Source organism: Bos taurus, chromosome 13 (assembly GCF_002263795.3).
Source record: "Bos taurus isolate L1 Dominette 01449 registration number 42190680 breed Hereford chromosome 13, ARS-UCD2.0, whole genome shotgun sequence".
In the NCBI taxonomy this organism is placed as follows: domain Eukaryota; kingdom Metazoa; phylum Chordata; class Mammalia; order Artiodactyla; family Bovidae; genus Bos; species Bos taurus.
In genome coordinates, this window is record NC_037340.1 from 22,107,671 (window position 1) to 22,121,964 (window position 14,294).

Consider the following 14,294-nt stretch of genomic DNA (forward strand, 5'->3'; position numbering starts at 1 on the left):
CCTTTGACTGTGTGGATCACAATAAACTGTGGAAAATTCTGAAAGAGATGGGAATACCAGACCACCTGACCTGCCTCTTGAGAAATCTGTATGCAGGTCAGTAAGCAACAGTTAGAACTGGACATGGAACAACAGACTGGTTCCAAATAGGAAAAGGAGTATGTCAAGGCTGTATATTGTCACCCTGCTTATATGCAGAGTACATCATGAGAAACACTGGACTGGAAGAAGCACAAGCTGGAATCAAGATTGCCAGGAGAAATATCAATAACCACAGATATGCAATGACACCACCCTTATGGCAGAAAGTGAAGAGGAACTCAAAAGCCTCTTGATGAAAGTGAAAGTGGAGAGTGAAAAAGTTGGCTTAAAGCTCAACATTCAGAAAACGAAGATCATGGCATCCGGTCCCATCACTTCATGGGAAATAGATGGGGAAACAGTGGAAACAGTGTCAGACTTTATTTTTCTGGGCTCCAAAATCACTGCAGATGGTGACTGCAGCCATGAAATTAAAAGACGCTTACTCCTTGGAAGGAAAGTTATGACCAACCTAGATAGCATATTCAAAAGCAGAGACATTATTTTGCCAACAAAGGTCCGTCTAGTCAAGCCTATGGTTTTTCCAGTGGTCATGTATGGATGTGAGAGTTGGACTGTGAAGAAGGCTGAGTGCCGAAGAATTGGTGCTTTTGAACTGTGGTGTTGGAGAAGACTCTTGAGAGTCCCTTGGACTGCAAGGAGATCCAACCAGTCCATTCTGAAGGAGATCAGCCCTGGGATTTCTTTGGAAGTAATGATGCTAAAGCTGAAACTCCAGTACTTCAGCCACCTCATGTGAAGAGTTGACTCATTGGAAAAGACTCTGATGCTGGGAGGGATTGGGGGCAGGAGGAGAAGGGGATGACAGAGGATGAGATGGCTGGATGGCATCACTGACTCGATGGACTTGAGTTTGAGTGAACCCCGGGAGTTGGTGATGGACAGGGAGGCCTGGCGTGCTGCGATTCATGGGGTCGCAAAGAGTCAGACACGACTGACTGACTGAACTGAACTGATTAGGGCTATAAAAATATAACTGAGAGCTCAGAAGAATCAACTTACCAAAAGCAAATGCCTATTTAAAAGCAGGCACAAACATTTTTTATTGTTTTGCTACATGAATGTTTTTTATGGAACATAGGTGGAATAAGCAAAAGGAAATTTCAAGCAATAGCTCTGGAAATTGGGTTTATTCCTTAATAAAATTTGAGTAAAAGATGAGTATGAGATATTGTTCATGAAAATATGGAATTCAATCAGTTTTGCAAAAGCAAGATATTAGGCTAATTTTGCAGTGAAGCAGAATTTCTTAAGAAAGAGAAGAACCCACAGTGCCTCCCTTACTGCACTAGTGGTCAGTCCCCACGCACGCTGGTACAGATGATGGTAAAGGGTGATGGCCTTCCATCCCCAGAATCTTCAGGTTAAGCAGTTTCTATTTCAAAACAATAAAGGCCAAAAAACAATCGCTTTCATGATACTAAGGCAACCACAAAACACGAAAGTGTGACTCAACTTCCATTTCACATTGATAAACCAGAGATTGACCAGAGATCTGGAAGCTGACTAAAGCTCTGCAGATTTGGGGCTCTATTTGAATGTCCTGTAATATTTATAAGGGTTTCCCAGGTGGCACTAGTGGTAAAGAATATGCCTGCCAATCAAGAGACATAAGAGTGATCGGGAGGGTCCCCTAAGGAGGGCATGACCATCCACTCCAGTACTCTTGCCTGGGAAATTCCATGAACAGAGGAGACTGGAGGACTATGGTCCATGGGGTTGCAAAGAGTTAGACAAGACTGAAGCAACTTACCGTGAATGCATGCATAGTATTTATAAAACCGAAATCTCTCTTCTAGTGCCCAATAAATTCTTCCATAAACAGCCAACACTAATATTTTCTATTTGAGGTCTAGTCTTACAATGGAAGGAAAGAAAATCAAAGTAAAGAAGTAGACAGGAAGACCATAAAACAGAAGGTGAAAATGTACGAAGAAAAATCTTTAGGAGCCTTCAGAAATCTGAAACTAGAAAAATAAGGGAATGCATGCAAATACATGAAGATTAAATGAACCAAAAAAATTTAATGAAGAAAAAGTAGAATTACCTCAATTAGCAGTAGAAAAAGCACACCCAAAAATGTCCCATCTTGGGGAGGTACCCAGAGTGAGCAGCAGAAGAAAAGGAGTATCCTCCATGTGCCTGGGGCTTTATATATTGCCGCATAGCACAACAGAACAACCCTCTAATACAGGTGTCACTGAATTTCCACTTTATAGAATAAAAATCCAGAGGCTGGGAGGTTAACCAGGAAGGCATCAGAATAACCATCTCTGCACAGTGACCACAATAAAAGTCTCAGGTCATTACAGACAGAGTGGAGGTTTTGACAGCCTCACAATAACTATAGAATAATAGTAGATAGCCAAATTTCAAATGCAGAACATAAAAATAAATATCATGCTGTACTGATGTCTTGGCCAGGTATAAAACCATCTGGGCTGGTTTAAAAACACCGGACTAGGTGACTTAACCAACATCATTTCTTTCTCACAGTTCTGGAAGCTGGGAAGTCCAAAGTAAAGCATCAGCAGATTCGGTGTCTGGTGAGGATGTGCTTCCTGATTCACAGAAGGCTATCTTTTCACTGAGTCCTTTAGTGAAAGGACTAAAGCAGGAGGGGGAGAGGGTGATGGAACTGTGTGGGGTCTCTTTTGTTTTTATTACTTACTTATCTATATGTGGGGGGGAGTCTCTTTGATATAAGGGCACTAATCCCATTCACGAGAACTCCACCCTCACAAACTAATCACCTCCCAAAGGCCACATTATCATCATATAGGGGGTAAGGATTTCAATATATGAATTTGGGGGGACACAAGCAGTAAGTCTATAGCTACTATAGACAACAGGCACAGAGAAAATAAATTGGGGGTTTACTTAAAGGCATTTTTAAAAATCTAGAATAAGGAGAAAATCAGCCCTCAGGAATTTTCCAGTAAAGAATACAAGATGCAATGAAATCATCATATTTTCTAACCCCTGACTATGGTTTTTATCAGCTAACACATGTCAAAGAATTTGATTTGGTTTTATTTTCCCCTGGTGGCTCAGTGGTAAAGAATCTGCCTGCCAGTGTAGAAGACCTGGGTTCGATTCCTGGGTCAGGAAGATCCCCTGGAGAAGGGAATGGTAATCCTCTCCAGTGTTCTTGCCTGGGAAATTCCAATGACAGAGGAGCCTGGTGGGCTACAGTCCATGGGATTGCAAAGAGTCAGACACAACTTAATGACTAATCAACAACAACAAGGACAAAAAAGATCTCTATTTAGACAAGCACAGGAAAATTGCTAAATTGAATGAAGACATGAATTTTAAAGAGAAAGAATGCAGATGCTGTTAGTTTTGAAGTAAATATTAAACAATAAGCTTGATCCTATCTGGGGCTTCCCTGGTGGCTCAGATGGTAAAGAATCTGCCTGTAATGCTGGAGACCTGGATTTGATTCCTGGGTTGGGAAGATCCCCTGGAGGAGGGTATGGAAACCCACTCCAGTATTTTTGCCTAAAGAATCCCATGGACAGAGGAGCCTGGCGGGCTACAGTCCATGAGGTCGCTATGGAAATAAAAGGAAGAGACAGAGAGGATTCAGTTACTTGCAGTGAGTTTCAACCCTGGCTGCATATTAAATTCACCTGGAGTATTTTAAAACCAGGCTGTTGTCCATGTCTCCCTACCACCCTGATTAATTAAATCAGAGTCTCTGGGGTGGAAGTGGGAAGGAGTGGACACTGGTGTTTTATTTTTTAAATCTTCCAGGCAATTCAAATGGGCAGCCACAATAAAGAGCAACTAAGCTACCGCCGGATTCCTTCTTCTCCACCTGAAACAAATTCAGGGGCACATGTGACCCTATTTATGCTACTCCCAAATTCCCTCTCTCCCCCTTCAATGGACCAAATGTCTGTATCCCCACAAATTCATGTGTTGAATCCTAATCCCAAAATGTGGTGGTATTTGGAGATAGGGACTTTGGGGTGATTAGGTCATAAGAATGGAGCCCTCATGAATGGATAAGTGTCCTTATTTGTGCGGGCAAATATTTAACCCAGGACTCAAGGAACAACTGGGGATTGTGGGAAGAAAGCTGAGCCAAAAGCAGCTCACTGCAGGATAACTGAGGGGCTAACATGCGACACTCCTGGTGAGGCGAGCACCACATGGCACCAATGACAGAGGGGTGGACAAAGTCCCCACTTTTGGGGTGTTGACCAGGGCAGGGCCATCTGAGAGGAAATGTAGACTTTGCAGCCAAAAAATGTCTTTCCAATAATAAAATTTCCCTTTCCTCCCCAGAGAAGACTTGTTTCCTAATTGGGTTGATACAAATAATGTCTCCGTAATTGGGAGACACTCCCTAAAATGGGGCAAAAGTTGGGCAGGTTTGCTAGATAATCTGTGATTATCTTACATGACTGCGAGCTTTCTAACCTTAGCCCTTCTCAGCTGTGACACATAACCTCTGTGTGCTCAGCATCTACCTGGGCTTGCACCCATGACCTATTGCCATATCTTCCTTGGAATTCAGAGGGTGGAGGGGCACAGGGAATCGGCATCCTTGCCACATGAAGCCCATGCTGCCTGCTGTGTTGTGGGTATAAAGGCCTCTTTGTTTTCTTACCAGCTGGATTTATGGAAGTGTGGCAAGACAGCCCTGCAGCCACACTGTGCTTTGGGATTGCTTGATCACTTGATTAAACAGTAGCAATCTGTGATTATATTTTCTTTTGTGTATAATTTTTTCCTGGAGGTAACAGTTAACCTCTTTTATTATTCACACTGTTCTAAGCATTTGGAATACATTTTTTAAAATTATCTTTGCAAAATCAAAAATTATCTCTCAAGCCAGTGCTACATTCCTAACAATTTCTCCTCCATGTCATCTTTAATTTTCTAGTTGTATGTGAATTTTATTACCATAAGGTAATTTAAATCTCTTTTAGGAAAATGCGGTACACATGAAGATGTTTAAGCACCTAGATGTGAGCCTCTGTGAAACCTAACAGGGGAAAGATGGAACATAGGAATACAAAATATAAATACAATAAATTTGAATAATATAAATGAAATGCTTACAACTAGGGGGACTAACTCAGCTTGCGACTTTCTCAGGTTTTGCACTGACGGTTCTGCTTCCCAGGAGCCCTCTTGGTCTCGGGTTAATTGGGCACGGTTGGTCCCCCTCCTTAAACCATGCGGGGCCCTGCGCCTAGTGTGTTACACACACAAACTGGTGGAATCGTCACCACTTTACAGATAGTAAATGCCCACTTTACAGACAGGAAGTCCAAAGGTTAGCAAGATTCAGTAACTTGGTCAGAAATATCAGAGCCACATAGGAGCTAGTACTTAAATGCTAACAATCTGACTCTGGAAACTAAACTCTGGGCTGTACCACATCAACATGATCATGGGCAAAATGACAAGGTAGCAAAAGAGGAATCTACAAATATGCATTATGAATTCAGAAATGTGGAAGAGCTCTATGGTGTGGAGAGGAGCTTCTAGACGTGGAGAGGGCATGACCTTAAGTCAGAACAGTCAGCATCAACCACATACCCCCACCAGTGGGGCAGACGGGAGCGAGAGGGAAGGGAAGAAAACAGAACAAGGTCTAATGGGGAGAAGCACAAGGCCGCTTCGTATGATCTCAGAGGCAACTCCAGTTGCCACTGACTTTTTGTGGTAAACGTAGGGTACAAACTCCACAAGAAGTTCCCATGTCTGTGGTTGATGAGGTGTGCCTGAACATCCCTGGAACAAATTACAGTGAGAATAATTCATTCAGTTTTGGAAAAGCAAGCTGAAATCACAGACAGCAGCATCACTTCTGAAGCAACAGCTTTGAGATATCTCTAAGGGTCATTCTGGCCTCTGATTAGTCTCTGGGGTGTGCATCTGAATGTGTGTTTAATCTTCTTCCTGTGGCCAGTACTATCCTACATTACCCAGGGTGACTGTCATTCAGTCACCTTACCCCGTTTGAATAATGTCAAGTTTATGTTCAAGTCACATTTCTTAATATGACTTGAACTACTTTTCCAGTAAGCAGGAAAGACCCCCATCATGATGCCACTTGACAATTTTCAAAACCATCCTGTAGAAACAGCCTGAAAACTGTGACTGCCTCAAGTCATCATCAGCATAGTGACAAATTGATTCCCACAGACATATCAAGAATCTAGCCGAAAATACAATTAAGCCCAGGAGACTACCTAAACATTTTCTTCCCTAAACTTAAATGACAGACTTAAATGTTGCTTCAATCAAATATGTTGGCTAGTTAAATATTCCTAACTACCTGTTCATCACAAAAGGAAAAATATATATGAATTATGTACTTTTTAGAGCCATACATACATACATTTGGCCATTTTATTTATATATTTGGCTTAGATGTCTCAAGTAAGAACTTCTGAAATATTGTTTTGGGACTCTACAATTCCTAAATGTTGAAAAAGACACAAAATTAGTTATGTGTTAAACTATCTTCCAGCTAAACGTAATTAGTCTCAAAAAACCAGAAAAGCAATACATTTTGATTTCAAAGCTAACTGTTTTTTCGCTGGAAAACTTCAGTCTGTGAATGACTGAAATGACAGAACTGAGCTGTGACATAATGTGGTTTGAATAGAAGTAGAATGCTTTGGATTAAAGAATATCTGCTATTTTGCTTCAGAATAATCTAGTCAACTCATTCCTACATTTACATTTGAATTTCAACTTGCATAGTTTTCTTCTCAGATGTATTTCTAAATTTTAGCTATCAAAGCCAGAATAATCTCCCCAACTATAACCATAACCCAAACCACAAATACAAGCAGGTCTGTCACTGATGGAAAAGGAAATAATTTCTGCCCCAGATTAGAGAGTCTTTAATACTATTCTCAAGGCACAAAATCCACATTGCACATATCTCTATCTACAGCCACATGCACACAGTCCTCCAAAATAAGACCAAAAAAAAAAAAAAAAAAAAAATGAAGGCATGCATATTGTGGATACGTATGTGGTTTCCTGACAAGAACTATACAATTTGGGGCAGTTATCTCATAAGATGAAAGCAAAAAAGAACTTAAGGACAGCAGGTAGATGGGGACACTGTTTCCATTTAGGTAAGCCATACCACCGAGACTAGCTATTGCACACAAATTATGCCATGACTGAAAAGCCATCTCACAGCAAATCCCAATTTTCCTCAGTGACCGCTACTGCTGATATTGTGTAAATCTATCTTACATAACAAGATTCATCATTATTCAAGTACAATGAAAGAAAATCTCATTACACTATTGAAGAAGCAATTCTGTAAATACTTATTGGATCAATATATGTAATATATTCTTAAAGATATAAAACTGAACTATGCATTTAGTTTATTCTAGCACCAATAAGATACTCTTAAGGAGCATCATCAATCCACGAGGACTTCCTGAATAGTTCTACATTAGACTGCCTTAGTAACAAGCCACACTAAATATCACATCTAGACACGTCTCAGTATTGATTACATTTGTGAATAAGCAGGCATGTTTTTCAACCAATGGAAGAACATTTATGAAACTGACGCAATGTGCCTCTGATATGATTTGAAGATAGGGAGATGTGGAAAACTGAATGTCAAGGATTGTCTGGCTTTCCCAGAGCCCAAGCTCTACATCCAAGGTGAGTGGTGGGGGCCAGAGAAATAGACAGGTATGAAAAGTCCCAGTCAGGTAGGAAGGTGAATAAAGGGTCACTGTGATCAAGGCGTACATTTGTAAGCACACTGAGACAGGCTCTAGGAAAGTGCCTGACAGAACAGTAAATAAATTCAGAGTACAAAGGTCAGGTATATGGTGTAAGATAAAGATCAAGAACCAGAATGTTTGAGAAATGCAGCATAAACCGAGTGTTTAGGAGGAGGGCAGAGATCAGACAATAAGAAATAGGAAATCTGGTCACAAGAGAAGCAGCATATAACAAGGAGCCTGGATGGCAGGAGCTAATGAGAAAAATGAAGGCCAGAAACTCGATCCATCGCCCAGCTGTATCAGCCTGTGGACATTTTAAGTAGTTCCTGTAAAGTCACGATCCAACCCCTATGACCTACTAGCTTGGGGCTTGGGGCGGGAGGATGTGGGCACCTGGATGAAATAGGAAGTTGGGGGAGAACAAGGAAATTTGTGACTACAAAGATAAGATTACAACTTGATTGTTTTATGTGTAAGACAGAAATGTAAATATATATGTACACTCAATCTGTTACCCAACTTGGACCTCAATTTTGATCTATATAAAAACCAAAACTACCACTTCCCATCTTCATTGCTAATGTTTAACAATACTTAATAATAGATAATAACAAAATACTAAACAGAAAGCAAGAAAGCAAGAATGCCCAGTCTCTCCTATACGTGTAGCCATTTACGATTTATAAAGCTCTTTCAAAGCTTACTCATTTGACACAGATGCTATAGCCACATTTATATCCTTGATGATCAAACCTTCTCTTTTTCCCAATCAACTTAGCTTCACAGGAAATATATTTTTAAAGTTTTATTGTTTGCTACTTCAAGTGTCAGATGGTTCTCCTTCAGACACATATGGAATCCTTTGATTTAATTTTGGCAAATCAATGAAAGACACATGTGTATCTTGGAACAAGTGCTATTCATTAGTATTTGATCCTTTCCCCAACTTCACACTCAGAAAAGGAAACTTATGACGTTTCTTTCATTCCAAGTCTATTGATACTAGGAATATGAGTCTCTCTAAGGAATTCAAATTCAGTCAGAGCCCTGAACCTTTTTCTTGGGGGAGCAACAGAACTAAAGAAGAGTTTCTAACAATCTACATTGTGTGCTTTTTTCCCAGGCTAGATCTACTGACTAAATGGCTAAATATAATTATGTAATGTTCTACTAACTGGATTTTATATTATAAAGGAATCATTTGTTTTCCTATAGATTCATTTCACCATAGAAATTCAGTATTTCAATCAACTCCTTAAACCTTCCTAAACTTAAAGTGAAAGTGAAAGTGTTAGTCGCTCAGTCATGTCCAACTGTTTGTGACCCCATGGACCGTAGCCCACCAGGCCCTTTGTGACCCCATGGACTGTAGCCTGCCAGGTTTCTCTGTCCATAGAATTCTCCAGGCAAGTGGGTAACTATTCCCTCCTCCAGGGATCTTCCCAACCCAACGATCAAACACTGGTCTCCCATACTCAGGCAGATTCTTTACCATCTGAGCCACCAAAGAAGCCCTAAACTTAAATGAAGATATTAAACCATCACTTTTTTGACAGATTCTAGCAGACATCTCAAAACCGGATGGGAAACAACACTCAAATACACAGAAGGGAAATAATATGACTGGGATTCTCTTATTGAATGTACTTTATTTACAGAAGTCAGGCTGGGAAGGATTGCATTTTTTTTCAGGGGATTAAGGGTTGTCAATCAGTAATCACAAAACTGAATTAGTGGCAAAAATAGAAATACTGGAAAGCTTATTTTAAATGAAGGCAAAGAGTTTAAAATCCAGAGTGTATTTTCTTGTAGGCTGTTCTGGTTATCTAATTTTAAAAATGCTCATCACTGAAAATCAATAACATGAACTTGGGACAGAAAACCATCTATAAATCATAAGACAGAACTCTTCAGTGGGAAAAGAGAATCAACAGAAAAATTAATGTGACTACTGGGCAAAGTATTGTGACTATGGACACTATTCATATTAAAAGATATTTAGAAACACTGCTGATTGGATACATACGCATCCCTTTCAAAATACACTAGCAGTTTATTATTGTGCCTGCGTTTAACATTTCTGTTCCCCGTTTCATAGCAAATTGAGCTCTCCGTGATGTCTATTGTCTTTTAGGAACTTAAGGCAGGTCCTAGTGGTCTTCACTGAGCCTAGGAAAGCGATGACTTGTTCAAGCTCTTCATCGAGCGGGCGCTCCTGGTCCTGTGCTGGGCACCGGAAGGAAAGCCACATGGGCCATTCAATTCTCTGACTCCATGTATTTCACGATTGAACAAGAAGCTAGAGTACACCGAGAGAGGAGCCATTAAAGGCATGGATTTCAGAATTCTGATGGGCACTTCTACTCTACTGAGTCCCTGCTGAGAACAGACGTCCTCAATAAACAAAACACTGAGAGAAAAGTATTTATCTGAGAATGGAAGTGTTAATGTAGGAATAATTTACTGATGTCTTGGTTTTGAAAGGTCATTAGCTGACTCAGGTATTGTAATAAACATAGGTCTCAATGTTACATTCTGGTAATACATTCTACACGACTTCTTTTTAAAAAATTATAACCAGGATTATTATTGCACTGCTACATTCAAGTCAAATTAACTTTAATTAACACTAATAAAGACTAATGCCAAGTTTTAGAGATTTAACACATGCAGCAAAGCTGTTTCTTTAAATTTCAGATCAAATTTAAGTAGAATATATTTATATATTCTACAATATACATGAGTGTCTAATATGAGGTCTACATTGCACCTACAGTTTACAGTACTGTATTACGCACTTTAAAATATTTTACAAGGGTAGTTCTCATGTTAAGTGTTCTTATCACAGACACAAATGTATACACCAAAGAACACAAGGAAATTTTCAGAGGTGGTATACATGTTCATCACCTTAATGTAGTGACCATATCACAGGCATATGTGCATGTCTGAACTCATCAGCATTTATAGATTATATAGGTGCAAAATTTATATGTCAAGTATGCCTCAATATGGAGAAGGCAATGGCAACCCAATCCAGAACTCTTGCCTGGAAAATCCCATGGACAGAAGAACCTGGTGGGCTGCAGTCCATGGGGTGGCTAAGAGTCGGACACGACTGAGCGACTTCCTTTTCACTTTTCACTTTCATGCATTGGAGAAGGAAATGGCAACCCACTCCAGTGTTCTTGCCTGGAGAATCCCAGGGACGGGGGAACCTGGTGGGCTGTCGTCTATGGGGTCACAAAGAGTCAGACACGACTGAAGCGACTTAGCAGCAGCAGCAGAGCTTAAAAAGAATTATAGAGAAAAATAAAGCAAAGCAAAGGGAGAGTTATGAGTGTGTGGGGGTTGAGAGATTTCAAGGTAGAGTGATCAAGGAAACCCTTTCTGATTTGTTGTTGCTGTTGTTCAGTCACTAAGTCATGTCCAGCTCTGCGACCTCATGGACTGCAGCATGCCAGGATTTCCTGCCCTTCACTATCTCCTGGAGTTTGCTCAGACTCATGTCCCATTGAGTTGGTGATACCATCCAACTATCTCATCCTCTGTCTCCCCCTTCTCCTTTCTGATTCGTTGACATTTAATCAAAGACCTGAAGGAAGTGAGCAAACCACAGAAATATCTGGGATAGACTGCTCCAGACAAAGGCATCAGAGATTGCAAAGGCCCACATGAGAGAACACCTAACATCCACAGCCCAGAGGTCTGTGTGGCTGGAGCAGGTAGTCCAGGAGATGAACAGGGGGCAAGACCAAGGGCCAGACCATATGACACTTTGTAGACTGGATCTCGTTTTTTTACCGAGTGTGATTGAAGCCATTATATTATTTTGAACAAAGATGTAATGAGATTAAGTGCAAGTTTTTAAAGGTCACTGGCAGCCAAGTGGTGGCCAGCTCGAAAAAGTAAGAATGGAATTATAAAGACCAGGAGCCAATATCCGCACTCTCTAGGAGACAGAATGGTGATTCTCTCGGGCTGCAGTGGACATGGTGAGACGTGGCTGGATGCGACATAAACACATTCTGAGGACAGAGCTGACAGGCTTACAGATGGATCAGATGTGAAGTGTGAGAGGAAGAAAGGTAGTGGGGGGCGCCATGGTTTTTGCCTCAGTACTGAGGTGAAGTACTGAGTCATCAGCTGAGCTGGTGAACAAAGGCAAGAGCAGATGTTTGTTTGTTTTGTGGGGAAGATAGGAAATAAGATTTTGGTTCTAGACATAAGACTTAAGATGCCTAGTAAATATCCAGCTGTTGACCATTTCGTCTGGAGTCTGGGAGTCTTAGAGTAGGAGGGAAGGTGCTTAGGGTTTGGTGTTTCTGCTCTTCTACACAAATGACAAATGTCAACAGTAAGAGTACTTGTGATATTTGAAATAAAAATCCACCAGGCTGTCTCTACACCATTAATCCCTCCAGAAGACTGATAAGACCTTGTGGTCATTTGATGCCCAAAGAGTCAAGACTCTTGGTAAAATCTAGATTATTCAAAGCAAAATGGATGCTTAAGTGGATTAAACTTCCAAGGCAGACTCAGTGGCTTACCAGGCTAGGTAACTGGTCCTCTAAACAGCCTCTACGTCTCCTGCACAGTGAAGTCCAAGGAAACATGCAAAGAAACCGTATTCAATTATATTCCCCAGAACTCTGCCTCTGAAGAGACAGTGGCTCAGCAGCACCCAGTCTCTGGCTCTGGCTCATCCCTTAGATGCACAGCCCCCGGGCTTAACGTATGCCAAATACATTAAGTTTCCAATGTGCTATATTCTCTCTCACATGCTACATTCTCTGCCTAAAACACTTCTTTCCCATCAGTCAGCCTGGCTGATTCGAATTCTCCATCACAATGCCTTCCTGAGCACAAAGGCTTCGTGCATGTGGTTCACCCACCAAAAAGCAAGTTCACGGATGACAATAACTTTATCTTTTATATTTGTGTTTCCAGAATCTCACAAATATGGGAGATACTGGATAAATGTTTGGTTAATGGACAAATGGAATTATGGGTGTTTAACCAGGGCCGCTGGCTATCTAGTTGGTGCACTGCCCTCTTGGCACGTCTACAGACCATATCCTGAGAATTCCAGAAGGTATTGAAGCATCTCTTGCAACATAACCTCTTTTGAGGACATATTATATGGAATGGAATGCTATAAAGCACAGCCTAGCTGGGACTGTCCCAGAATTCTGAAACTTGTTTTCCATCACTTAAGGCAGGACGAGGATTCTGGTCCAATAAGCTCCTTCCAGAGCAAAATGGAAAAGTTCACAAGGCTGAGACATTGAGGAGGTCGGCTTTGAAAAGTGCATCTGCTTTTCCTCCCCATCACACTCCCATCCCCTTTATGCTCCAGAGGAAAATAGAAACACATAAAATGCCTGAAGCAAAACTGAACTAGAAGAGTAAACACGGGGTGAGACGGCAAACACATAAAAATATAAGTAATACAAAACACTGTGAATTAAAAGAAACCAAAGAGATACAAAGCAGTACCAGAAGGCAAATACATGTTGCCGGCAAGTGACCTACAGACAAACACACAGATCAAAGAAAACTTTGCAGTGAAATAAGCAGAAATCATCAGGATTATTCCCACTCAAGGAAATGTGTGTCAAATGAAATAAGTTAACCTAATCTAGTACCACAGGGCAATAAAGATAATTTCAAATAATACCATTCAAGAATCAAAACAAAATTAGATGACATTTAAATAAAAGCCTCCTTTATTGAAGCAAGGCAACACAGTAGAGATGGAAAATGCAAGCCCCTTGGTAACGTAATATCTTAGAAAGTAGACCTAAAACTAAAGAAAGCCCAAAATAATCTCATAAGAAAATGAAAATATTCAGCAATCAAAGCAAGATGGGAAAATATCATGAGAAGCGCATAACTACAACAATGATAAAAATGCAAAGGAGAAGGCTTCTATGTTAATGCTCATGAAAACCAAATGTGAATGATGAAAACATTGTACTTCTGCCTCAAGGAAATGAGCTGATTGTTTAACCCTTTGTCCTAACAACCTAAATTTCCTGTAACTCAGAAAAAGGACCCCGAAACTATAATTCTCATAACTGTCCAGTCATTCAATACACAAAGTAAAGCAGGTCACCTTCAGGACATAAACACATTCTCATACATAAAAAAGAAGAGAAAGAAGAAAACAAGAGTTTATTTCAATTATGGCACTTGGCTTAGGAAATGTAAAACATCTTAGAAAAGCTACTTGTTACAGAAGTGGAATCTGAGCCGGGTAAGATCGGGTGACCTCCCGAGACCCCAGACCGAGCAGTGCGAGAGTGGGATGAAGCCTCCTGCCCCTGCGCACCGTTCTGTCCACCACAGGACAAGCTACGATACACGCCATCTCGACAGCAGGGAGTCAGCCCAACATGAAAGATCACCTTTCTGGGACTTCATTCTTTTTATCGTATGAAATTCTAACCTAAATGG

At 40.7% G+C, this 14,294-nt stretch overlaps 1 protein-coding gene across 8 annotated transcripts in view; it reads right to left on the bottom strand.

Moving 5' to 3' along the window:
• The window catches only part of NEBL (nebulette), a 380,402-nt gene that overhangs the window by 13,212 nt on the left and 352,896 nt on the right, over positions 1–14,294 (bottom strand). The window lies entirely within an intron of this gene.